Raw genomic sequence first — 27,241 nt, forward strand, 5'->3', positions numbered from 1 at the left:
ACTAAGCTTCCTGTCAGGCCAAGCTGAATGCTGCTGTCTTCCCTACATGTAAGAATTATGGTGCTGCCAACATGAAATACCACCTTGCCTAGCCTCATGGCTCACTCCTCCTGGATTTTCTCCCAGGTCCTCATGGTACAGCCCCCTGTACCATGAATTCATGGCCTGTCCATCAACCTTCTCTTTGGAAACTTTAACCGACTCCAGTCTCATCTGTGGGTTTTAATGCAGTGAGAGTTCTCTGAGACCCCTTGAGGTGTGGCTTCTGGGCCTTGCAGGAGAGGCTGGTGGTGATGGCCCTGCTCTCTCCCTAAACCCCTTGCCAAAATGAGCTTTGAGGGATGGGTAGCGCATGTGAGGAAACATGGCGGAGGGGTTCCTTGTCTCAAACCTTGGCTCTGTACCTGGAAAATAATGAAGGAAATGCAGTTCTGAGTCTGCCCTCTCATCTGGAGCCACTTCTGTTTTCCCATGGATCTTGGGGGGTCAGAGGAAGTAGCAGAAGGAGGGTTTTCTTTGGGTCTGTGCATTAATACTGGAGCGTTATAGTAACGATAACAGCTTTTACTGAGACCTCACAATGTGCCAGGCACTGTGCTAAGTGCCTTTATTGATTCATTTTAGTGCTCACAAGAATAGGGTTAAGTCCAAGTTAAGGCACAGAAAGGATGAATAGTTTTCCCATGAATCCACACATGGCAAGAGGCAGAACTGTAATTCAGGCTAGTCTGTTTAGCCCACTGCTTTGGTTTCTTAGTCACAACACTCTATAGCTTATCTTACTTTTCAGGTGTTACCAAGTGGGCTTCCTGATTCTAAAGCAGCAGGTTTTACTGATTTTCAGGCGTGGAAACATGCAGAAAGATGGAACAGATGGTCACTGGAGGAAAGCCCCCTATTTGTGATCTGAATTGCTGCCTGGGTCTCTTCTGTGTTGCTGGGCTTCTGTATGGGAGTTCCAAATCCTGTCAACAGGCGAGTCAGGGAAAAGTTGATCAGGACATCAAATCCAAAGGAATGTTACAATATTGTAAGCAGGAGAGACCATTTATTCATTCACCAAAGCTATATTCCATGCACCCATGTGCACCTCGTGCAGTAGTGAACAAAACGCTTCTTACATTTGCTTTTACAAAAAACAGACTCATCACATCTACTGTGAAGGCTATAGTCAAAGACGAAACATAACCCAGAAAATCACAAGTGTAATTGGAAACTGGAACCCTCCTACATTGCTGGTGAAACGTAAAATGGTGCAGCTGCTATGGAAAACAGTAAGGCAGTTTCTTAAAAATTTAAACATAGGATTACCATACGATCTGGCAATTCCAATCTTAAGTATGTACCCAAAAGAATTGAAAGCAGGTACTCAAACAGATACTTGTATGCCAGCTTTCATTGCAGCATTATTCTCAATAGCCAAGATGTGGAAACAACCCGGGTGTCTCTGAACAGATGAATGGATAAACAAAATGTGGTATATACATACAAGGGAGTATTATTCAGCCTTAACAAGGAGTGGAGTTCTGATACATGCAACAACACGGATGAACACTGAAAACATGCTGGCCGCTTGTGGCAGGTCACGCCTGTAATCCCAGCACTTTGGGAGGCCAAGGCAGGCAGATCGCTTGAGCCCAGGAGTTCAAGACCAGCCCAGGCAACATGGGACCTGCCTGAAACCCCATCTGTAAAAAAAAAAAGTACAAAACTTAGCTGGGGATAGTGGTGCAAACCTGTAGTTCCAGCTACCCAGGGGGCTGAGGTGGGAGGATCACCTGTGCCCAGGAGGTAGAGGCTACAGTGAGCTGTGATCATGCCACTGCATTCCAGCCTGGGTGACAGAGTGAGACCCTGTCTCAAAAAAAGAAGAAAAGAAAAGAGAGATTATGCTAAGTCAAATCACCCAAATACAAAAGGATATTATATGATTCCACTTATATGAAATGTCCAGCATATTTCCAGAATAGGCAAATTTATAAAGACAGAAAGTAGATTAAAGGTTATGATGGGCTGGGGAGGGGAGAATGGGGAGTTAGGGCTGAATGGGTACACGGTTCCTGTTTGGGGCAATGAAAAAGTTTTGAAAATATGTAAATGGTGATGGTTGCACCACATTGTGAATGTACTTAATGCCACTAAACTGTGCACTTAAAAATAGTTAAAATGGCAACACTTACAGATTTTACCACAATTTAAAAAAATCTCATCACAAGAGAAACAAAAAGCCTGCTTTATAAAGGAGGAAAATTATAGAAATTCTTTTCTCATCTACCTCAGCCCCTAGACCTTATGTGTAGCACACAGCCCGGCCTATAGTAGATGCACATTTCTGCTTTTGCCAAGCCAAACTGGGAACATAATCATTCTATTTGTAGTTGAAAATGGCACTGAGGCTCTTGAGTGTAAATTTTACTACCATGGCAACTGTGGAACACAAAGATGATAAATATGAACATGCAGTAATATTTTTGGCAGGTGGGGTCAGCTGGAGGTAACATGTCTCCTTGCAGGTAAATGCAAGATTTGAGGGAGGGTAAATTGTTCGTAATTGTTGCAAAATCTCAGAATCCCAACTAGGAAGTATCCTCTTTGTTCCAATGAAGGGCATCCCGCGACTCTTTGGACCAGTTGAACCAAAGAGGATAGAGGATAAAGTTCAAATTGGTAATGGACTCCGGGAATCTTTGTTAGCAGCTCTCGGAAGAAGATGGGCGGCCAGCCACACTTTTCTCCGCTTATTGACGACACAGTTCAAATCATCAGGAAGAGACATTATGGGTCTACAGGTCTCCTGGGCTGTGAGCAGAGTCGCAGCTGGTATCTGGGAGAAAAAAGAAAGAAGACTACAATTTGGCCTTTAAGGAAATAGACCTGGGAGGAGATAAAAGGGAGTCATCTGACTGTTGTTTGATGGGCCAGAAAGCCTCTTTCAGAAGAAGAAAATGGTTTCTAAAAGCTGATGTGAATTTTGTGTTGCATTCAATTGCTCTCTTTCTTTGTTTAGGCTTGGCTCACCATTTTTGGATTGAGGAGGCAAGACATTGCGTCACTCCCCGACCCATCCTACCCCACAGCCCACACACTGACATACACACAGACATGCACAGACACACATGCACAGACACACGTGTACACCTTTTATCACTGGCAAGAGGGACCAGTTTTACAATCCAAGAGCCTGATTTCCTGCAGGCTCCACCATCCTGACCCTAGCCCACCTGTGACTTCCCTCTTCCAGGCTCAGTTCTTAGTTCCATCCCTGATAGGGTTTGGCTGTGTGCCTATTCAAATCTCAACTTCAATTGGATCTCCCAGAATTCCCACCTGTTGTGGAAGGGACCCAGGTGGAGGTAATTGAATCATGGCAGCTGGTCTTTCCAATGCTGTTCTCGTGATAGTGAATAAGTCTCATGAGACCTGATGGGTTTATCAGTGGGTTCCACTTTTGCATCCTCATTTATTTCTCTCTTGCTGCCGTCATGTAAGAAGCGCCTTTCGCCCTCCACCATGATTATGAGATCTCCCCTGCCGTGTGGAACTGTAAGTCCAATTAAATCTCCTTTTCTTCCCAGTCTTGGGTGTGTCTTTATAAGTGGCGTAAAAAAACAGACTAGCCGGGCGTGGTGGCTCAAGCCTGTAATCCCAGCACTTTGGGAGGCCGAGACAGGCGGATCACGAGGTCAGGAGATCGAGACCATCCTGGCTAACACGGTGAAACCCCGTCTCTACTAAAAAATACAAAAAACTAGCTGGGCGAGGTGGCGGGCGCCTGTAGTCCCAGCTACTCGGGAGGCTGAGGCAGGAGAATGGCATGAACCCGGGAGGCGGAGCTTGCAGTGAGCTGAGATCTGGCCACTGCACTCCAGCCCGGGCGACAGAGCAAGACTCCGTCTCAAAAAAAAAAAAAAAAAAAAAAAAAAAAAAAAAAAAAAAAAAAACTAATACAATCCCCCTCCAATGCTATGTGTGACACAGTGACATCAGGACAAAGTCTGGCCCTCTGACACTGCAGCTAGGTGAACCTTGTTTGGAAAAGTCTTTAGGCAGTCTCTGAGGGAAGGCTGGGTGATTTTACAGCAGTAGAAAGGCTTGGGTTTGAGAATTAGGGCTGAACTTGAATCTCATTTTGACACTTTAAGTTGTATAACTGATGGGTTACCAAACCTTAGTTACCTCATCTGTAAAATGGGTGCACTGTTACCTGTTGTCCCAGGGTTTATGTGTTCAGCACCTATACATGAGAAGTACTTACATACAACCTGTGTGTAGCCACCCAAATTCAGCAGCTACTCCTATTAAGAAGGCACCTGACAACCATTTTGTGTTAATGGATCTGGCATTCAAGTGCACTGACGTTTGTTGGCTTGAAAAATTTTCAACCCAGGCTAATTCTGCAGAGGTTAAGGCAGCATCAGTTGTGTGCCATGATACAAAGAGCGAACGTTTATAGATCACTTATTATGTTCAAAGGATCAAGCTGATTTATACACATTATCATGTTTAATTCTCACAACAACCCTATGAAGTTGGACCTATTTATTTTATCAAATTTCCAGAAGAAAAAGCTGAGGCTTAATGGATTTAAATGACTCACCCAAGACCACCAACTAGTATGTATTTGAATCCTGATGGTCTGATTGCAGAGCCCAGGTGCATAACCAACACCCTGGGTTATGGGCAGGAAGGAGGCTGAGCCAGGAAGATGCCAGTCTCAAGACTGGAGATGTGTTCTCATCTCTCAGTCTTAGAAGCCCTTATCCTATCACGTAGATCTCCCTATTTGCACCGAGATTGTTGCTTTTCCAGGCTTGCCAAATCCAGTTCCCATCAGTCATGTGTGAATCAGTTCATTCTTTCCTTCATTCCTTCCATCAACATTCATGTACTGAACGGCCCCCTTGCACCATGGCTGCTAGTGTTAGACGTCATTTATTGGCTACTGACTAGGCCCCAGGCACTGTACTAGTGAATTTTACACATTATCCTATCTGTTTTTTATACAACTCTGCATGGTTGGCCTCTAAAACTTATTGCTTATTTCGATTTGACAAAATAGGTGCATAAGGAGGTTAAAGTAGTTGCCTTTCATTTTCCTGAAATGTAAGTGTCAGAGCCAGGATTCAAATCCTTCAGGGCTTTCATCAGTCCCAGCGCAAGGAGATGTCTTGCTTTTCCCAATTCCCACAGCATAAATCAGTCTTCTAGACTAGTGGTTCCAACTTGAGGAGACACCAGAATCACCTGGAGGGCTTGTTAAAACGCAAATTGATAGGCCCACCTGCAAAGGATCTGACTCAGTAGGTTGGGATGAGGCCCTACAATGTGCACTTCTAGCAAGTTCCCAGGTGATGCTGATACTGCTGGTCCAGGAACCCCATTTGGGGGATTATGATGCTGTCTGAGCTCTTTGAAGATAGGGATTCTGCCTTTGTTGTTCCCCTAGTATTATACAGTGCCTGGTACAAGGCTGCTTGAATTGTTATTTCAGATTATTTTGAATTGTTCAGCGGCATACTCACTTCTTTATGTACCATATTGTGTTTTTGCATCAATGTGAAGATTCTTAGGCTTTGCCATTTAGGTTTTAAGCTCCTTGGCATCAGGAATTTCACACTAAGGACCTTGTGCAGAACCTTGCACACACTAGATATTTGGTAAATATTAGCTGGTCCTTGTGGCCAAAGGCCTGAGGGTTTACCTTATCTTAAGCCCGATTCAAGCTGGGAAGCTCAGCCTCAAAGCATAAGTTGGTGGATGGAATTTTCCAAGGCTTGCTGTTCACCTCCAACAATGATCCTCAACCCTAGCTGCACATTGAAATCACCTGGGGCCTTTAAAATACTATTCCTGGTATCTATCCCCAGAGATTCTGGTTTAGTTGGTCTAGAGTATGGCCTGGGCAGCAAGTTTTAAAGCTCCCTCAGGTGATTCTAATTTGCAGCCAAGACTGGGAATCACTGACCAGAGCATTTGGCTGCATGACTTTCTCCTGGGCATTGTCAGAGGCTGTGTATGTGCATACACATGTACATGTGTGCAGAGAAGTGGGTAGTGATGCACGCCTCTTGAATGTACAGACTGATCATCTCTCTCTCCGAGATGAGGATACAAAGCCCTGGAAGCCAAGCCTCAGGTAGAAACTTGGCAAAGCCAGAGGTACTTGAGAGCATCATGGGTGCCTACCTCCCTCTCCTGTGGCCACCTTTGGCCGAGTGCTGGTTGCCACATTCCACGGTGAGGGGGCTCTATTTCAAGGCTAGAGGCAGGGGGTGGTGGACTGAATCCAGGTGGTATGGCTGTTGCAAGGCCTTTTTGTTCTCTCTCGGTTCAGAAGGGGCCGTCTTCCCAAGGGCTGAGGTGTGGGGCTTAGCATTTGGCACCATGTGTGTCGGTGCTGAGTTGATTCTTGGGTTTCTTGGTGGAAACACACACGGCTACCTGAGACCCATGAGCTGGCTGAGAGCAACGGGAAAGGTCATGCCTGGGCCCCCGCCCCAGCAGGTTGCTTGACTCAGCACAATCCCAGTGTAATTAAGCATGACAAGAAGAGGAAGGGGAAAGGGCTGGTGCTTGCCTTTGTGCACTCAGCCCGGGTCCCGGGGGACCAGAGGATTCAGAAGTGCCAGCTGCTCTCAATTTTACTGGAGCCAAGGTTTGGCTCACCTGCAGCCACCTCCGTCTCTGTCCCTGGGAGCTGGGGTCCACTTCAGTAGACCTGCAGGATCAAGTCTGGCAGAGGGATGATGGGGTGAGCGCTTCTTGTTCCCTTCCCTTCTCGTTTCTCTTCTCACATGGTCTTGGAAGCTGTGAATGAGAGACACAATCACATCAGTGCATTCAAATCCCCCACTGTTGTTTGAGCAGTAGCTCGGGCAAGGCACTGTGCTGGGCACCAGAGTGAGGACTGATTCATGGGCTGGGTTTCTTTCCTAGAAGAGCTTTTGCACTAGGTTGGAAAACATTTCATAATTATGAAGCTGGCAGTTAAATCCAGTTAACTACCTGGGCCAGACAGGTAATATAAATGGGTAAAGTGGGCTGCCTGTGAAATCTTAGGAAGTAAGAGGGACCTTGATGAACTAGGGACTACATGCCCAGCAAAAGGCATTTTTAAAGAACCCTCTTTGCCACCCAAACAAGAGTCTGTATGGTGGAATTCAGTGGTGGGCAGCCAGTGTGACACTCAATGTCCAGTCACTCTGGGTGGTGGGCACCCTGCTAGTGGGCCAAGGGCTCCTTCATGTCTGTGCGAGGCTCTGCAAACTCAAAGTCCAAGTGGACTCTTACCCTGGAGGGAATGAATGTGTCCTCTTCTGGAGCCAGCTCCCCCTCCAGCGGCTGCTTGAGGAGCCAACATTGCGTAAGCCCCCGAGAACATCTCCAGAGTAGAACTAGGCAAATCAAGACTTAACCTGGGATGGTGGGTCAGGGTGGAGGGGTGTGGTCAGGTTGCAAATGCAACAGGGACTTTGCCCTCCAAATGTGACATAAAGGTCTATTTCTCTGCTGTCCTTTTACAAGCAAGGGAAGTGAGGGATGGAGAGAAGGGACGAAGTGGGATCCTAAGCCTCCTTACCCATGGGTCTCCTATAACTCAGGCACTGCCCAGGCAGAGAACGTGGATGTGGAGAGCTTGATGGGCTTCTGTCCCTGCACCTGCCCAGTTTCCTCGACTCTCCTTCTGTCCCCACCTGCCTGCTTTTCCCCTGCACTGTGGTCATTTGCCCATTGCTAATCTATGGATGCAGATGTCCCTTGGGATACCCTGAAAGCCTACTCTGTGGTCTCAGCCTCAGAGCTCTACCCCATAATGATAGGGTCTATGGCAAGGCCTCTGTAGATAAAAAGGCCTGTATCTGCCCCAAGGGTTCTTCCTCTGAGAGGCTAAAGGAGACTTAGACTCATGGAATGGGAGTGGCAAGTGCTTTTCTCTGGGGTTTGAAGCACTGTGTAGCTTCCAGGGCTTTCTTGCTTCTGGTGTGATGCTATTTTGAGCATCTCTCTCTAGATATGTAGCATACTCCCACAGTTGTTTTCTTTTTAATTGTTCATCCATGTGCTTGTGTTTTCCATAGAGTGTGTTGCAGTGAAATTGTTCCTGCAAAGCCCCTGCCTCCTTCCTGAAACCCTCTACCCCCTCGCAAGGCCCTGTGCACCAGCACCATGGCCCCAGGCCACGTCAGAGTAAACAAACCACAGACTAAAATTGCAGCCATTCAAGAGAGGAGCCTTTAATTTAGGCTTAAAATAGCCCACTGTCTGAGAGTTTGAGGGACCAGGAGCAAGGTGTAATCGCAGGAATGAGTGTAGGAGACTCATCTCAGGATGATTGAGAAGGGGCCATAAGCTGGGAGAAAGGCAGGCGTGGGCATTGTGGGTCTGCACTGGAGCCCCCCCATAGCTCATTTGAAGTTGGCCTCTTTCATAATGGAGTAGCACATGACGTGGCAATAAAAATACACGGGACCTGCTGCCTCCATCTGGAATGTGTATCCGCTCTCCTGCCTTTCCTCAAAACTCTGAGCCTCATTGTAGTATCAGCTACATTCAGGACCACTACGTTGCTGAATTCCTGGGTCACCATTCACACGATGTACTCCAGGTGTGCCATTTTCACTGTATACCATTGAACGATGCCCCCTGGAGTTATGTGAGGAGCAATACCGGCAAAAATAAGAGCAAAGAGATGGAGGACTCACGAGCTAGGCATTGCTCTAACCACTTGACATGTATCATTTTGTCCAGTTCTCAACCCAACCTAAGGAAGGTGACACCCGCTTTACAAATTATCCACATACTACAGATAAGGAAATAGAGGCACAGAGAGTTAAAATAACTTCCCCAGAGTCATGTCGCTACTTTTGTCCAGCAAGTGCAGGATAAGCTTCAGTCTGACGCAGAGTGAGAACCTACACTTTTAACCATTATGTTTCATCCACCATACTATTGTTGTGATTGTTATTCTTGTAATTTTTTGACTGCCACTTTGTTTTTGACCCTCCTAGACTATATAAGCGCCTAGATTAGGAGTCAGCAGGGGGCCACATCATACATGTGTATTTAGGCTCTGGGTCTCTGTCCAAGTGGCAGCTATGCAACCCTGCCCCTGTTGCGTGAAGGCAGCCATAGACAATGTATAAATGGGTGAGTGCGGCTTGGTTCCAAGAAAACTGTATTTATGGATACTGCAATTTGAATTTCATATAATTTTTATGTGTCATGAAATATTATCCTTTTGATTTTTTCCAACCATTTAAAAATATAAAAACCGTTCTTAGCTCCCAATCCATACAAAAACAGGCAGTGGGCTAGATCGGGCCTGTGGCCTGTAGTTTGCTGACCCCTGTCTTGGTGTGCGGGGATATGGAGCAAGATGTATTTATTTTAATCTGTGCCTTCTTAGAATCAGACTCGGTCCTGGCACTAAGTTGCCATTTATAAACACTGATTGAATTACTCTATACTCTCTCAGGTGTGCTGGATGAGTTGGGGACACTGCTGCTTTTTGGGGAAAGAGTAAAAATTTTTCTGAGCGAGGGATGGGAATCCAATCTTTGTGGCAATGGCTGAGAAGAGGGCGGGAGCCTCCCTCTTGTGGGTCTCCATGGATGTTTGTTAAAGAGAATTTTCATTTTTATGTAAAGTGTAGAGATCTATTTTTCACAAATAGACATACAGAACGTGATTTGTAATAGGAAACAGATTTCCCCACTTAAGATAAATGGAATGTCCCCACCTCCCAATCTGAGAATTGTTTCCTCCTTGCAAAGGAAAGAAGTTGAATTCTCAAAGGAATAATCAGAAGTTTTAAAAATTGTCATAATAAGCAAGATATGGTTTCGTGGATGATGAAAGGAGGTTTGTCTTCATTGGGAGTGGACATGAAGTTTTGGTTGGAGAAGCAGATGGGCCCTTCTCCCTCCCTAACTCCTGTCCCTTGGCATTTTACCAGTGCCAGATGGGGGAAGTGGCTTCTGCCTGAATGGGATTGGTGGTCTCACTCTGGTCCCGCTGTCTGACTGCATTCTCTTTCTTGACAAATCTTCATCACTCTACTGAAGTAGGTCCCCATTCCTCAGCCAAGCTTCCTGACAGCTGCAGTTCATTTTGATCCATGGGAGAGGGTATTACAGATGGGAGAGTTGCCCGAGCAAAGTCATGGCGCTTGGAATGAGCCTGGTGAGTGCAGAGGACCTGCCTGGCTGTTTGGGGACACATTTCCAGGCAGCTGGGGCATTAGGCTGAGGCCTCTCGTGTCAGTAAAGGTGGAGAACCATAGAGAGTGGTGGAGTCCAGTGCTAAACACCTGGCCAAAGTCAGCATCAGCTGTGTCTTTGGCCAAGGCCCATTGTGTGGAGTCAACAAGAGTTGGTATACGCGTCAGAGTGGTTAAGGAGAGGAGGATCTGCAGTCATGGGATCCAAAGGGTTTACCTCCCTCGTTCTTACCTGGGTCCTGGAGACATGAAGGTGAACCCCCACAGCCCATGCCCTTATTGCTTACAGGTTAATAAAGGAAACAAACTGGGTGCCTTCAGTTTCCTGAGAGTTTAAAGCACAGAGCAGGGAGCTCAGACCATGCAGGCCTGTCCTCCAGAATCATTACTCTGTGGATAATACTTTGAAGATGTGTGAATTGGGGCAAGTTATTTAACCTCTCTGGACCTCACTTTCTCATAAATACTATTTTTGGTTTTCATAATAATATACTATGATGGTGATAATAAGAGTACCCCCCTTATAGGATTCCTGTGATGTTTCAGGGGAGATGAACGGTGCCTGATATGACATGATAAATCAATACAGAGGAAAACTATTATTAATCATTATTTTTATAGTTTTCCAGCAGTACAACTTTTCAAAAAATGTATAAACTGCTTTCTCTTGCACTGGCTCACTTGAGCATCTCAAAAACGCTCTGAGGTTCTGCAAGTGCTACTAACCCATTTTGCCGATAAGGGTGGTTTGCCCAAAACACACGAGTAGTAATGAAACTGGGAATTGAGGCCTGATGCTACAGCTGCTGTCTAGTTTTCCTCGACTCTGTGCCATGCTGCCTTCTCTCATGGGTATGGGGGCTGTGTCTGCTCTGTGGGTGATGCCCAGATGTGTAAGAAAGGTTCTCTGCTTTCAAGGATTTTATATCTCATTAAAATTGGAAGACCCTTGATCTGGAAATTGGAGAGTTCCGCCTGAAGTGAGGGCCACTTCTGCTGTCTCCAGCAAGAGAAGACAGGCAGGAAAATGACTAGCTAGGAGTCTTATGTGGTGCCATCAGATGACACTCAGAATTTCCTTGGGTTGAACCTGCAGAGACCTGTCTCTGATTTCCTGCATGTCACTCGGCAAATTCCCTCCATGTGTGAAATGAGCAACAAAGCCAACTCTCTGGTGCATGGTGTTAGCACCAAGTTGCATCACATTTCCCCCTCTGCCACTCCTCCTTCGCAACAGACCTTAACGTTATCCTGTGATTACTTAGCATCATCCTTCCCAAATGTGCATCAAATTAAAGAGTTATTAGGGCATGGCAGGACATGTTTATGGGGAAGAATTTCCTTTAAAGTCACAGCTCAGTCTGAACTCACTTTATTAGTGTTTATACAAAGTATGTAGTCTGTTCCAATGCAGTCCCTGTTTATATTCCTGCAGCAATCATTGCATTCCTTGGGCTGCTCTTTCGTTTTCTTAAAGTGATTAATGCACCTATATTAAAAGTTAATAGTGTATGTGCTTTGTGGCTGGTTGGACTTGGAGGTGGGCACCATTCAGAGAATGACACTTAACAAAGATGTATCCTGCAAATAGCTGTAGACTTAGACTTAGAAGTGGTCTTCAGCCCAAGTGGACAGGAAGAAGGTCTCCTTAAGAACAAAGACATGGTGGGCAACCAGGCCCCATGTGAGTACTTCCATTGTCACCCACTCCTGTTGCGGATATTTTGTGGCTCTAGCTGGGAATGACCATTTGTGTTGGTCTGCTCAAGACAGTCCCAATCTTTGCCTGTTTCTGTGGTATAATAATGACATCCCCTTTAACTCGCGAAAGTATTCAAGTTTGGATAATAAATCATGTGGTCAGTTCTAACTGATGCCTGGATTTACTGGTATAAGTGAAGTACATTAACTTTAGATCTCAAGCCATTGTCAATTAAGGGCAAATGTAACTCAGTTAAAACTGTCAATAAAGAGCTCAAGTTAACATCAGTCATTCAATAGATATTGATTTGCACCTTTCATGTGCCAGGTATTGTGCTGGGCCTTGGGGATTCAAACATAAATCAGATATGGCCCTGGAGCCCAATAAGTTGGAGTTTTATTAGTTTAGCTAAAATTTTTGGGTATGTTACTAAAATTCTCTGACTAGGTCATTTCAATTTGTCTTTCACCCTTTAGGACTCTGTATTTACTTGTTGCAAGTTGATTGCTAAATTTTCAGCCACTAACCCTTGTTTATCTGGTACTTCTCAGCTTGTGACCATAGACAGGTGTCTTAATCTCCCTGTGCCTCGATTTGTTCAATAATAAAATGGGACTAATAAATAGCATCAGCCTCATACGCTGGTTGTGAGGATAAAAAAGGCCCCAAATGTGAAGTGTTTAGCATAGTCCTTGGCACATGGTAAACACTCTTTGCAGATTGGCTCTTGCGTAGTAAATAGCAGAAAGTTATTTAGACCTTGATGTTGGCTGAGTGCCTCTATTGTACCTCTATTGACTGGAGTTAAGTGACCTTCTTAAAAACATTGCTTAAAGTAATATGTGTTAGGGTCCAAAGCCCGTGAGAATTATTGTGACCTTAGGGGATCAGTCAGTTTTTCCTCCTTTTAAAGATGAGGAAGGAAAATTCTACAAAGTCATATTGTGGATTAGCATGGATAAAGATCATGGATGCTTAACTTGGGCCATTCTTTCCTACTATGCCATATTGATAGGTGTATCAGTTAGCATAGACAAGGCTAAGCTGCAGCAACAAATAAGCCCAGAGGTATCAGTAACAAAACACTATAAAGCTGTATTGCTTCCTCTTCCTCATATCACAGTCCAGTCGAGCTGCTCTGGGTGGTGGTAGGTGGCTTATGATCCATATTGTCACTTAGGAACCCAGGCTGCTTTCCTTTGGGGGACCCCTCCCTTTATGACACATGATCTCTACATGCCATGAAGACAAGAAAGGGAAAGAATGTCATGCTTGCAGGATGTTTTATAGCCTTGCCTGGAAATGGCACATATTATTTCCACCCACATTCGTTTTCTTCAGAACTCAGTCACATGGTCCCACTTAGATGCAAAGGGCACAGGAAATTTAATCTTGCTGTTTGCCTAGGAGGAGAATGGAATAGTTTGGTGAACACAGAGCACTATCCTTGCCATGCTGTATTCCCTACACTTCTTGCCACATTTCCAAAGGTTGGCCCCAGTCTCTTCTAGGATTTGTTTCCTGCCTCCCAGTGATTGGAGGAGCCATTTTATCACATGCTCTCCTATGTAGTGCAGGGAAGTGTTTTGAGAACAGGCCTTATGAGGAGTTTGGAAGGGTTTGAGATTTCTGGGCATGATGATAAGGGACATAAAAGGTGAAACTTTTGGACTAATAGTCCCCACCTGGAGGTTAGTGCTGAGAAAAGAATATGTTGCCTTAAGTCATCACGCGAAGAATTTAGGAAGAATTTTTTATTTCTGAGTGTGAGGGCTGGGAAGGGGAGCACTGTCTCTGCAGATGCTTTGATGTGCCTGAAGTGGATGAAGGAGATTTGGGGTGTGGCTGTGGATTAGACCAGGTGCACTTTTGTGTTAGAAGCACCGAGGTCCTGCCAACATCATCTTCTTACTTGTGCTCACATTTTGCCTGAATAATAATCAGCCAATTGACGGTTACTTCTTGAGTACTTACTGCATGACCAACCCTGGGCTAGCATCACTTTATACATATCATCTCATTTAATCCTTGCAGTATCCTAGGAGGTAGGTACTGTGATTATGGTCATTTAAGATGGAGAAACAGAAGCTTAGGGATGAGTTAAGTAGCTGCCTAAAATCTATTTGCTAAGATTTGAGCCCAGGCTATCTGATTCTAGGGCCTGCCGTCTTAAGTGTTATGTTTGGCAGAAGGGATCTCAAACTCTGTTGCTGAAAAAGACTAAGCAGGTTACCTGAGTGAGGGAATCAGATCAGGTGGACTAGTGAATTGCAGGCATGTACCTTATGCAAAGTGGGTAATTGCCTCTTACTACCAGCCTATGGTAGCCACAAAAACTCCATGGTTATTTGATGGGCTGACTTTTGGAGACAAGCCAGAATTGCAGATTTGTATTTGAAATGCTCCCAAATTGGCAATTAATTTGCATATGTGAAAATCACAGTGAGAACCAGACTACGCAGGTCTGCAGGCCAGAACTCGCCGGTGGGCTACCAGTTTGCAAGTTCATTTCTTCTGTTCCCGGCAGAGTAGTTGTGTGCTTTTTTTTTTTTTTTCCTGGAGCATGGAGCTGAACTGAGCAAAACAGGGGCAGGGAGTCCTCCTGCTTCTCCTGCTGCAAGGGATGAAAGAATAGCGACCCCATGCCCACTCCTTCTCTTTACATGCCCTCACCATGGCCATATCCAACCACCCGGGGTTGCCCCTCTGGCCCGTTCTTCTCCCTGCAGGTAGCTGTCTGCACAGGGTTGGCTGCAAGCTTTTGCAGGTGTAAAATTATATATGCGAGAGTGTTGCCAAGCCAAAAATTTAGCCCAGAGAGGCTTAGTTCCCAAACAACTGAGGTAGTGTGAAGCCAGTTTTTAAAATCAAATTCAGCTCATTTCTTTCCCAAATGCGTGTATGTTTTTAAACTTGCATGTGGTTATGTAACAGATGAGAACGAAGTGCAAAAAATCAGAATAGTTAATAATGCCTCCTGTGGTGTGAGTCTGGAGAGGTAAAGCATGAGATGGGAGCCGTAGGAGGGTGATCCGAAGGGAAACACTGCTGTCCTTGACCTGGTTGGAAGGTGATTTGATGGTTTTCGAACACATGCTGTTTCTCTCTTTCATCAGGGTAGCTGGGTGGGTGGCATTAGGTCCTTTGGACTCGGGAGAGGAGACAGAGGAAGACACCCATTAAGACAGTCTGATGTGAGCAGTTTCGAAGATCTACCCTTGGGCTCACGAAACAGCCTCTTCTGGCCAGGCACGGTGGCTCATGCCTGTAATCCCAGCACTTTGAGAGGCTGAGGTGGGTGGATCACTTGAGGTCAGGAGTTTGAGACCAGCCTGGCCAACATGGTGAAACCCCATCTCTACTAAAATTAGCCAGGCATGGTGGCACGTGCCTGTAATCCCAGCTACTCGGGAGGCTGAGGCAGGAGAATCCCTTGAACCTGGGAGGTGGAGATTGCAGTGAGCCAAGGTTGCACCACTACACTCCAGACTGGGAGACAGAGTGAGACTCTGTCTCAAAATACACCCCCCAAAAAACCAAAAAGCATCTTTCTTTAGCCAAACGGCTAAAATTCCTGAGTCTTGAATGGCTTAAACTGCATGGCCACTTTATCTATGGGGAGAGTCTTAGGTTAACTGGACTCCTTTTTTCAGTGTTTTTTTGGAAGGTAAGAGGTGCATTGAGTGATACGTGTTTACTCCAGAAAACAATGATAATACTGATAAGCAAAATGTAAAATGTTTAAAAAAAAAAAAAAAAACCTGTTTCTCCACCCTGAGAAACCTAGTGTACACTTTTCTGAGTGTCTCCATGAGGCCTTAGTTCATCCAAGGTGTCTGGAGGAAGTTGGGGAGTATCCTCTTCAAGGTCCTTTGGGAGACAAGGCAAACACACAGGAAACAGGCCGCAGCACAAGAGGTGCAAGGAAACGTGATGAAAGACCAAAATGAGTTGTGCAGAGAGAGGCTGAACCATCCAGAAGTTCAGAAGTTCAGGGAAGGGAGAAGCCAGCATGAGATGGAGCAGCTGGGGGAGGCTGCAGGGGGCGTGTGGGGCCCGACAAAGCCTGAACATTGGGCGTATCTGTGTCCTAGGGCTGCTATAACAACGTACCACAAACTGACGCCTTACAACAACAATCTATCCTTTCAGACTTCTGGAACCTGGCAATCTGAAATCGAGGTGTCATCAGGGCCAGGCTCCTTCTGAAATCTGCAGGGGAGGACCTTGCTCCTTCCTGGCTCCTGGGTTTGCCAGCAGCCCTTGGCGTTCCTTGGTTTGTAACTGCTTCACTCCAGTCTCTGCCTCTGTTGTTACACGACGCTATCCCTGCATGTCTGTCTCATCGTCTTTTTATGATTTTGATGTTTTTTGTAGAGACAGGGTCTTGTTCTGTCACTCTGGCTGGAGTGGTACAATCATAGCTACTGCAGCCTCAGCCCCCCTGGGCTTAAGCAATCCTGCCACCTCAGCCTCCTGAGTATCTGGGACTATAGGCAAGTACCACCATGCCTGGCTAGTTTTCTCTTTTATAGAAATAGGATCTTGCTGTGTTGCCCAGGCTGGTCTCTAACTCCCTTCTGCCCTCAAGTAATCCTTCTGCCTCATCCTTCCAAAGTGCTGGGATTATAGGTGTGAGCCACTGTGCTCAGCCCTGTCTCCTCTTCTAATAAGGACACCAGTCCTATTGGATTAGGGCCCACCCTAATGACCTCATTTTAACCTGATTACATCTGCAAAGACCGTACTTTCAAATAAGATCACATTCACAGGTAGCTGGGGTTAGGACTTCAGTATATCTTTTGGGGCACACAATTCAGCCCATAACAGAGCAGTAGGATTTAAATGGATGCAGGACTTTGAGGGCTTCTGAGGCCAGCATACAGCAGGAACATATATGTGCCAATGAAGTGCCTAGCACAGTTCCCAGATCTGATAGGTGCTCAATACATGTCTGTGGCTATAAAGAAGGAAGAATTAAATGAGGCAAGCTGAGGGCAGTAATGAGAACCCCCTTCTTATTGAGCTGTGGAATGAAATTGACATTTGGGGGAAATTTCTGGCAGGATTGGTGGCAGGGGAATGAGGCTGAGGGCTATTAAATCGGTGGTTTCACTGCTCAGCCCCTTTTATGGTTCCAGTCTCCAAGCATGTTGTCAGCCCCATAGATGCCTTGCAGTCTGGACACCACCTGCCTCTGTGATCCCAGTTGGTGTCACTCTGCTGCCGTCACCTGGACCTTTTTGTTGCTTTCTTCTTTTAGGGCCTTTTTGTTTCTGTTCTTCCACCGGGAAACGTCTCCCTTTAGCTTGCCCTTCAACTGGATCCTTCTTTTCCTTCTAGTCTCAGACCAAATCTCACTCTGTAAGAGAGGTTCTTCCTGGACACCTCAGGGAGGGCAGTGCCTTCACTGCCTCTCACCACATCTTTATTCTCTTCACCTCACTCTGTACTGTTTCCTAGCTATGCCCATATTGCAATCTGTAGTCTCCTTGTTTATTTGTAGTGGCCTATCTTCTCTGTGTTTTTTATTGTTGTATAATGATCTTGTAGCAAATTTAGTGGCTTAAAACAACACACATTCAGCACCTTCCATTTGTCTGGGCCCTCTGCTTCAGGGTCTCGTAAGGCTGTACATAAGGGTTTGGCTGAGGTTGTGGTCTAATCTCAAGGTTCGACTGGAGAAGGACCTGTTTCCAAGCTTTCAAGGTTATTGGGAGAATTCAGTTCCTTGCAGTCTATTAGAGGGCTTCAGGTTCCTCCTGGTTGTCTTGAATTCTTGGTTGGTTGTGGGTAGAGGCTGCCTCCAGTTCCTTGGCATGTGGGCCTCCCAAACATGGCCACCTGCTTCATCGCAGCCAGCAAGAAAAAGAGTCCTATAGCAAGACGGGCATTGTGGTCCCATGTAACATGTCACAAAGTTGACATCTGACCACCTTTTTTGTGTTCCTTGGGTTAGAAGCAGGCCTCTAGGTTCTGCCCACTCAAGTAGAGGGGAAGGTGGTGATACTGGGGACCACCTTAGAATCTGTCTGCCACATTCAGCAAAGAAATAAAAGTTCTTTAAAAGGAACTTCTTTGCTGCTGTTTTACCATCTATCCTTAGCTATCAGCATAGTGCCAGGTCTGGAGTAGGTGTTTAATAAAGGTTTGTTGTAGGAAGAAAAGAAGCAAAGAAAGGAGGGAGGGATTTTTTAAAAAGGGAAAGGAGATGGGGAGGGAAGGAAGGAAGGAATTAAGGAAAGGAGAGAGGGGGAGAGAAGGAAAGAAAAGAAGGAAATAGGAAAGAAAAGAAAGAAAGAAGGAAGGAAGGAAGGAAAAACCTGTGTTTCTCTTGAAACATGCTATAACAGCCAAATAAATCTGCTGGCAGTTATCCTGAGGCAATGCCTCTGGGCTTTTATACATGCTGTTTTTTTTTTAAAACCTAAAATTCTTTTTCTCTCTTAAATATTCCCATGCCAACCTGAATATAGCCAGCTCTTTCTTGAGGTCTCAATTAAAATGTCACCTTTTCCTGGATGCCTCCCCTGACCCTACACCCCAATTACTCCATACTCCTTCCTCCATACTCTTCTGTAAGCTTTTGTTTATGCCTCTGGCATAGTATACAGCAGGAGTCTATAAACGACAGCCCCTGGGCCAAATCCAGCCTTCGGTCTGTCTTTGTAAATAAAGTTTTATTGGCACACAGCCATACTCATTTATTTATATATTGTCTAAGGCTACTCTCACACTACAAAGCTGAGTTGAATAGTTGTGATAGAAAACATGACTGGCGGAAGCCAAATTATTTACTATCTAGCCTTTGAAGAAAAAGGTTGCCAACCTGTGGTATAGAGCGTTTATCATAGTCTATGGTAATTGCTCCTTTATTTCTTCCTCTCTCAACTCTGAGTTTCTTATGGGCAGAAACTATACTGCTATTGTTTATAGATAATATACCAGCATTTAGCACAATTCATGAAACTTAATGGTGAAGACTTGTTGAATGAATGAATGGTGTATCAGTAAGAAATAGAGAACAGGTAGAAAATTCAAATTAGGAATATTCCAGGAGAGTTGATTTATTTACACAGGGATCATTTCAGAGGTGCGGGTATGTTTCAGATAGATGCTATAGAAACCAAGACCATAGAAGCAATGGAGCATTTATCACCTCTAAGCCAGAAGAAATAGGAGGAAGAAAAGTGTCCTGGAACCAATGAATGGACATTCATAAAGTGCAACTGTGACCTTGGGTGGCAAAACTAGCTAACCTGGGTGAGCTCTCAGGGAGGATAAATACCCTGTCCTCAGTCTGATCCTTCCCCCATCCCCTGCTTAGCTCATAGGGAAGCAAAGAAGCACAGAACCTTGCCCTTTCTGTGATGTGATGTGGTCCATTCAGGTGGAAAGTGTAGTGAGTGCATAACTGAAACTGAGGCCACTGCTTCCTTGCCAACTTGTTCTGATCTGTTGGAACCTCTTCTTTGCTGGTGGTAAATGAAGGCTCAGGAAGTGCTATGGGGGCCTCTTTATTCTGGCTCCTCATACCCCTTTCCTGAGTAGGAGTCCTCAAATCACACTATGGGATTTTTTTTAAGTTGTTGTTGTTGTTTTAAGATTACTCAAGTGCAGTTGTGAGAAGGAGGGGAAAGAGTAGAACAAGGACTACAATCTGTAACTGAATAATCCATTGAGATAGCTATGCTGTGGGATCTTGAATGTGGAGGCGTCACACATTGAAAGGCTTATTCAGGAGCAGGAGGTCTTCTCTCTGACTTCCTGCTTGCTTACTTGCCTTGGTGTTTAGACCACATCCCGTAACGTTTCATTTTGCAAATTCTTGCCTTGTTCTCTAAGAATCTCCTGAGTCTTAGCACATCTCCTCAACTAGACTCCAGGCTCCTTGAGAACAAGGACCAAGCTATATTTCATTTTCTAAAAATTCATTTGGCTCTGGGCTCCCAAAAGATGACAGTTACAAAGTTATTGACAGGACTCCATAGGTCATGTAGTTCAGCCTCCTACCCATCACAAGGATCTCCTAGACATCATGCCCAACCTGGGTTAACTTTGCCTGCATATCCTTGTAATAAGGAATGACTGCATTGTGTGGTAGCCCCTACAGGTTTACTTCATGTTGAGACCCGATCTTCTTTCCTGAAACCCCGAAGGCAGTATTGTAAACACTCAGTGTACAGGGGACAAGGTAGTCTTAAAAGTCTGGTCTGAGCAGTGGTGTGCTCCCTAAGCATCACAGATCTCACCATTACAGATGAACATCTTTTTAAAAGTCTATCCCAAGCTACACCATTGCATCCTCTCCCTACCAGTTGTAGTCCGTGGGTGAAAAATTAACCACTCTGAATGCTGTTTAGAAAGTACTTCCTCGGCCGGGTACCATGGCTCATGCCTGTAATCCCAGCACTTTGGGAGGCTGAGGCAGATGGATCACCTGAGGTCAGGAGTTTGAGACCAGCCTGGACAACGTGGCAAAACCCCGTCTCTGCTAAAAATATGAAAATTAGCCAGATTTGGTCATGGTGCCTGTGATCCCAGCTACTCGGGAGGCTGAGGCAGGAGAATCGCTTGAACCCAGGAGGCGGAGGTTGCAGTGAGCTGAGATTGCGCCACTGCACTGCAGCCTGAGCAACAGAGCAAGACTCTGTCAAAAAAAAAACAAAAAACAAAAAACTTTCTCCATTGAGCCTCATGGTAATCTGACAGAGGTGTATCTTGGGTCATGTTTTACAAAAGTCACAGTAACAACAACTGGAGTTCCATAAAGTTAAGTGCCTTTCTCCAAGCCACATGGCTAAGGAGCAAAAAGGTTGAGATTCAAATCCACACTGTTTGAATTTATAATGGAAGCCCTTTTCCCCACACGATGCTTTCGCTGAGGGCTGTTTTTTCACTCCTTGCTCTTCCCAGATGTGCCACAGCCAGAAGAAAATTTTGCAGGAATGCCACAGAATGAATAAAAAGAAGGGTATGGATACACATGTGCCAAGATAAGGCCAGTGGCCTGACCTAGAAAATGTCATTTTTGTTTCATTTTTTCCAATGTTGTTCTGAATTCTTCTTTCTCCCTACCCCACCCAAGGTGTCAAACAGATGTGAAAATACCACAAAGCTCCAAGTCTCAGCATTGGTTTATGATTCACTGATTGGGATGGGGAAAAGCAATCCAAATTACCATGGTGATGCCTGTTTATAGAGGCAACATGGCAGATGCTGACTAACATGACCAAAACCAGATAGGGGCAAACACAGCAAGAAAGCTCTTCCTCCTTGAGCTTGCAGAGGGGCTCGCTTCCCCTGGCCAGGACTTCACTGGGAGACAGGGTAGGAAATGTGTTCTCTTGGCTGGAGTGAGGGAAGCAAAGCTACTGCGGGTATGTCTTTGTTTTTCTCCAAGGCACAGGAGCGGGAAATTCTATTATGTTTGTGCATTTATTTATGCATTCTTTTAAAAAATTCAGTGGATAACCTGATACAGTATAAAAAATGCTCTAATGGTAGATGAGCAGTAGGATGTGATCAGTGAAACTATGGCCTTTGCATTCAGAGAGCCCCGGTTCAAATCTCGGCATTACCTACTTCCCTGGTATGTGAACTCATGTTAAATTTCTTTATTGGTAAAAATCTTCTAAGCTGAGGGTGGGGATGGGGGAAATTAAATTTCAGCCTCCTCATATGAAAAATGAGATAATGCTACCTACCGTATATGGTTGCTGTCTGGATTAGATAAATGAACACAAAGTCCTCAGCACAGTACCTCATGCATAGTATGGGTCCAACAAATATCAGCTTTTATTAAGGCTGATCTACAGCATTTTAATCTGTTGAAGTAAGATAATACCTGCCTTTCAGAACTGTTGCAAAGAAGAAGGAGAAGGCATGGAAGGCTGGGCGTGGTGGCTCATGCCTGTAATATTAGCACTTTGGGAGGCCAAGGTGGGCAGATCACCTCAGGTCAGGAGTTTGAGACCAGCCTGGCCAACATGGAGAAACCCGTCTCTGCTAAAAATGCAAAAAAATAAAAATAAAAAAATAGCCAGGCGTGGTGGCAGTCACCTGTAATCCCAGTTACTTGGGAGGCTGAGGCAGGAGAAGAATCGCTTAAACCCAGGAGGCGGAGGTTGCAGTGAGCCAAGATCATGCCACTGCACTCCAGCCTGGGTGACAAAGTGAGACTTCATCTCAAAAAAAAAAAAAAAAAAAAAAGGCATAGAAAGCTATTGTATCAAAGATACTTTATTTGCCAATGTAGACTGCCATAACAAATAGTTTCAAATTTCAGTGGTTTAGGAGTTATTTCTTGAATAGGTCTGAGTTTAATGCATGTAAGTGACTGTGGTGGGGGCGGGGGGTGTAGGCAGTGGGGGGACCGAAGGAGGAGAGGCCTCTGTTTCATGCAGTCATTCAGGGATTTGGGCTCTTTCAGTTTCCCATCCCTGGTGTATCCCATCCTCCAGTGTATCTACTGAATCCCACCCAAGATGAGAGAAGAAAGTGAAGGATGGGGCAGGAAGTTTTATTCCTCAGGCCTGAAGGCAGCATATAGTACTTTCACCCCTGTAACAGTGATGAGAATTCAGTCACATGGTTGCACATACATCCAGGGGAAGCTGGGAAATGTAATCTATCCGTATGCTCAGGCTGGTGAGTTGTCCATGATTACCATTCATGGAGCATTGTGGCAGACTGTTGGGTTGTCCATGAAACCTTTTTCCCTCTGTCTTGAGCACAACTCAAAACAACTCGCCAGTCTGCCACAATGCTCAATGAATGATAATCATTACTGTGATTAGTAACCTAACATCATAGGTGATTCCCATGGTATCCTAAGCCCCACTTGGACGGATGGGCATCTCTAATTATGCAGTCTTGACTCCTTTGAGCTTGAGAGAAGGAACAATTCTCACCTCATCCCCAGAATAACTCGGGAGCCTTCTGCCCCCGTGAGCCATCCTTGACCATAATGACAGGACCGAGGTTCTCAGAGGTGGCACACAAGTCTCAGAAAGGCCTTGCCACCAAAAGCCATGTGAATAGGGTTCCATTGCTAATGGTAAATATTGAGTATTCAGAAGGTGGCTTTCTCCTTTCTGTCCCGCCTCTCCATTATTACACAATGAATCACCCCAAAACTTCCTGGGTTAAGACACAGTGGTCACTTCGGTACAGTAATGTGTTGTTTAATGACAGGGATACATTCTGAGAAATGTATCCTTGGCAATTTCATTGTTGTGTGAAAATCCTGAATGTACTTGCACAAACCTAGGAGGTATAGCCTACTACACACGTAGGCGATATGGTTATAGCCTATTGTTTCTAGGCTATTAACCTGCACAGCAGGTTACTCTACTGAATACTATAGGCAGTTGTAACACAGTGCTGAGCAATGGTGAGTGTTTGTGTTTCTAGTTATACCTATTGTTTTGTTGTTCTTTTAAGAGTCAGGGTCTTGCTATGTTGCCCAGTCCAGTCTTAAACTGCGGGATTGCTCGAGCAATCCTCCTACCTCAGCCTCCTAAGTGGCTGGGACTGTAGGTATATATCACCATGCCTGGCTAAATATGTCAAACATACAAAAAAAGGCACAAAAATAAAAATATAGTATAAAAGATAAAAAATAGTACACCTAAATGGGTACTTACCATGAGTGGAGCTTGCAGGACTGGAAGTTGCTCCAGGAGAATCAGTGAGTGAGTGGTGAGTGAATACGAAGGCCTAGGACATTACTATTCACTACTGTTGATTTGACAAACACTGTACACTTAGCCTATGCTAAATATTTTTAAAATTCTTCAATGGTAAACTAACCTTAGCTTACTATATAACTTTTTAACTTTATAAACTTTTAATTTTTTCTTTTTTATTCCCTCATAATAACACTAAGCTTAAAACACAAACTGTATAGCTATACAAAAATATTTGCTTCCCTGGTATCCTTATTCTATAAACATTTTTCTACTTTTACAATTTTTTTTACTTTTTAAACTTTTTTATTAAGAACTAAGACACAAGCACACACATTAGCCTAGGTCTACACAGGGTCAGGATCATCCATCTCGCTGTCTTCTGCCTCCACATCTTGTCCCACTGGAAAGTCTTCAAGGGCAGTAACACACATGGAGCTGTCATCTCTTATGATAACAATGCCTTCCTCTGGAACACCTCCTCAAGGACCTGCCTGAAGCTGTTTTACCATTAACTCTTTTTTTAAAATAAGTAGAAGGAGTATGCTCTAAAATAGTGATAAAAATATGGCATAGTAAATACCAGTAACTCAGTCACTTATTATCAAGTATTATGTACTGTACATAATTGCATGTGCTGTACTTTCATACAACTGGCAGCGCGGTAGAGTTTTCACCAGCATCACGTAAACATGTGAGTGATACGTCGTGTTACGATGTCACTAGGAATTTTTCAGCTCCATTATGATCTTATGAGACCTCCCATCGGATATGCCGTCCTCATTGACTGAAACATTGCTATATGGTACATGACTGTTATCTCTTACAGCTTCTGTGGGTCAGGATTTCAAGAGTGGTTCATTCAGCTGGGTGATTCTGGCTTAGAGTTTCTCATAAGTTGCAACCAGATGGTGGCTGAGGCTGAGTCCCAAAGGAATCTGCACTTAATGTGCCTGACCTCTGGGCTGGAAAGACTCAAGCCAGGGCTAGCATCTCTCCCTCCTCCTCCTCCACCACCACCACCACCACCACCACCACCACCACCACCACCACCACCACCAGCACCACCACCATGTGGTTTCACCAGCATGGAGGCTTCAGGTCATCTGCTTTTCTCATGTGGCAGCTCAAGGCTGCAGTGCAAGTGAAGGGAGCGAGAGAGCGAGCCCTTCCCCTATTGCCTCTTCTAGGCTAGCCTCAGAAGCTCTACAGCATCACTTCTGCCACAGTCTTGTTTGTCCAGCAGTCTCAAAGCCTGCTGAAGTTCAAGGGAAATTGGCGTAGATATCACCTCTTGATAGCAAGTGTATCAAAAAAAAAAAAAAAAAAAAAAAAGACAGACATGTTTGGAGACCACCACACTTCTCACATCTACATCTGGACACTGTCCTTGGCCCCCATCCAGGATCACCCCTCCTGCTGACAGTTCAGAACCTATCCCAGGCTGACATACTGACTCCCTTGAGGCCAGAGCTGAAGGTCATAAAGGTCAGGAGGAGCCTGGGTGGGGACAGTAGGGGCTGGCCTTGGGACAGGCAGCCTCTCCTCAGGGTGAGTGTAATCCATTCCCATTTCTAACCACGTGTGTTGAAGCCCCAGCTTTGTGTTTCTCATCATCCCGTGGCCTGCAAGTAGGAGACAAAGCTCCTACAGAGCATGCAGGCCTGGAGAAGGAAAGTAAGTTACTCAAACTCACCCAGACCCGACTGTGTGGAGTTGGGGGCTAGAGGTATCTCACCTCAGAGTCCATGTGCTCCCTGGCCTTCCTGGGAGTATGTGTGTTTGGGAGGTGGGCAGAGGCAGGCAGCACAGCTGAGTGGGAGGGGAGAGCGCTTTCCTCCTCCATAGTCCCTGTGTCACTTGCACTCAGATACCATGGAAATAGGGGTCACAGAAATGCTACAAAGGACAGGCAGCGGGCTGGGGGGGCACTCTTGGCCCCATTATTCTATTTTTCAGCCACAAAATAGACCCCTCTTTTTACCTGTAGGAAGAGAGCACACCAACGAGGAGTGTCTTGGGGACCCCAAGGTTCATCTGTAGGCACAAAGTTTGGGGTATGGGGCTGTCAGCTTCTGTTGGTGAACTGGAATTTCAGAGTTGAGATGCGAGAGATGCGCTTCAACTAATTACAGTAATAGCTGCTGTGATTGAGCACTTAACAAGGCTAGATAAGTGCTGTGTGTACATCATCTCATTTAACCCTCATCAAAGCTCCTGAGGTCAAGATTGTCGGCCGCATTTGTAAATGGAGAAACTGCACCTCAGAGATGAAGTACACTGCCATTAGATCACTCAGGAAGTGGCAGGACAGGGATTCAAGCTCAGGACTGCCTGCCTCTGAAGCTCAGCTCCCAAACAGGAACGCTGTGCCAGGGACGGTCCCACAGCACACCCTCTGCCCCCCGCCACATCCTCAGCATTTCAGCAGTGCACTCAGTGTGCTTTGACATAATAAATATTCATTGAAAATATTGGTGCTACAGATGCTGGCACAAGCTGCTGAGATACCATGCTGTGTCCTGGTAATTAAACCCTTAGTTGCATTGTCATATTCACAGTTGTCAAGGTCCCCAAACATCCATCTGAATTCAGATGGGAGGTAAGAACACGTGTGATGCTTTGGAGTGTGTACAGATTTCTGTCTGCAGGTTTCCCATCCCTGCATGGGTAACCCTTTATTTTCCTGTGTAATTCTTGCTATGCTTTTTTTTTGTTTTCTAAACCAGCGCTTAAATTAGCCAGAGAAGTCTAAATGCTGCTTTTCTCCATCACAAGCTAGTTCAGAAACAACTTTGATGCTGTTTTAGGTATTGGAAAACTCAAGGAGAAAAGGAGGAGGTACCTGTGCGAGGTTACTCAAGGACTCACTTGATTTTTATTTCAGTATTATGTCTGATATCAGGAGAGTAATCCCTCCTCAAACTCGATTTTTTTTATATATAAAGTGCCAGAATCTGAAAATTCCTTCCCTGTTCATTTTATGCAACTGTATAAAGGAGGCATAATTGCAGGGTGGCATCTTTAGGAAGCGACTAGGAAAAGCGAAGAAGAGATGAACGTTTGGATGGGGATTCATCATTGGAGAAATGGCTCTTCGTATATAAATGTTCAGAAAGAAAAGATAATTCACAGATACCTTGTTGAAAGTCCAAGGGCCAAAACCCTGAGAAGTGAGGGTTAAAGAGGGCATAATCTGTAGAGATCAATTATTCAGCATCTATTATTGAGAACTATAGTGTATTGTTCATGGTTCCTTTTTTTGGCATTCAGTCTTGTTAGATTATTTTAGTGAACACGGAATATTCATGCAGTTGTTCACAGGCTCATTCGTGACTTCAGTTTTTCTGAACTGTTTTTCCATCATCCATGCTGCCCTCCACCCTCACTTAAATATCACCACCACCACTTCAGCTCTTCTATGGCAAATCCTTCTCTTTGGGGCTATATTCAGGAGCGTAAGCCTGTAAATTGAGGCAGGAGTAATCCATGCAAATGTCTTTACCTAACATTGAAATGAGTGAAGTTACCTCTGCTGTGTGCCAAGCACATACTCTGTCTACTATGTTGGGTATGGAGTTAAATGAGATATGGCCTTTGCCCTCAGGGAGTTTGCAAAGTAGCTGGAAA

At 45.0% G+C, this 27,241-nt stretch overlaps 1 protein-coding gene across 1 annotated transcript in view; it reads left to right on the forward strand.

Moving 5' to 3' along the window:
• The window catches only part of SLIT3 (slit guidance ligand 3), a 651,942-nt gene that overhangs the window by 22,125 nt on the left and 602,576 nt on the right, over positions 1–27,241 (forward strand). The gene's annotated exons all lie outside the window — the stretch shown is intronic.

The sequence above is a fragment of the Rhinopithecus roxellana genome, chromosome 3, assembly GCF_007565055.1.
Source record: "Rhinopithecus roxellana isolate Shanxi Qingling chromosome 3, ASM756505v1, whole genome shotgun sequence".
Taxonomy (NCBI): domain Eukaryota; kingdom Metazoa; phylum Chordata; class Mammalia; order Primates; family Cercopithecidae; genus Rhinopithecus; species Rhinopithecus roxellana.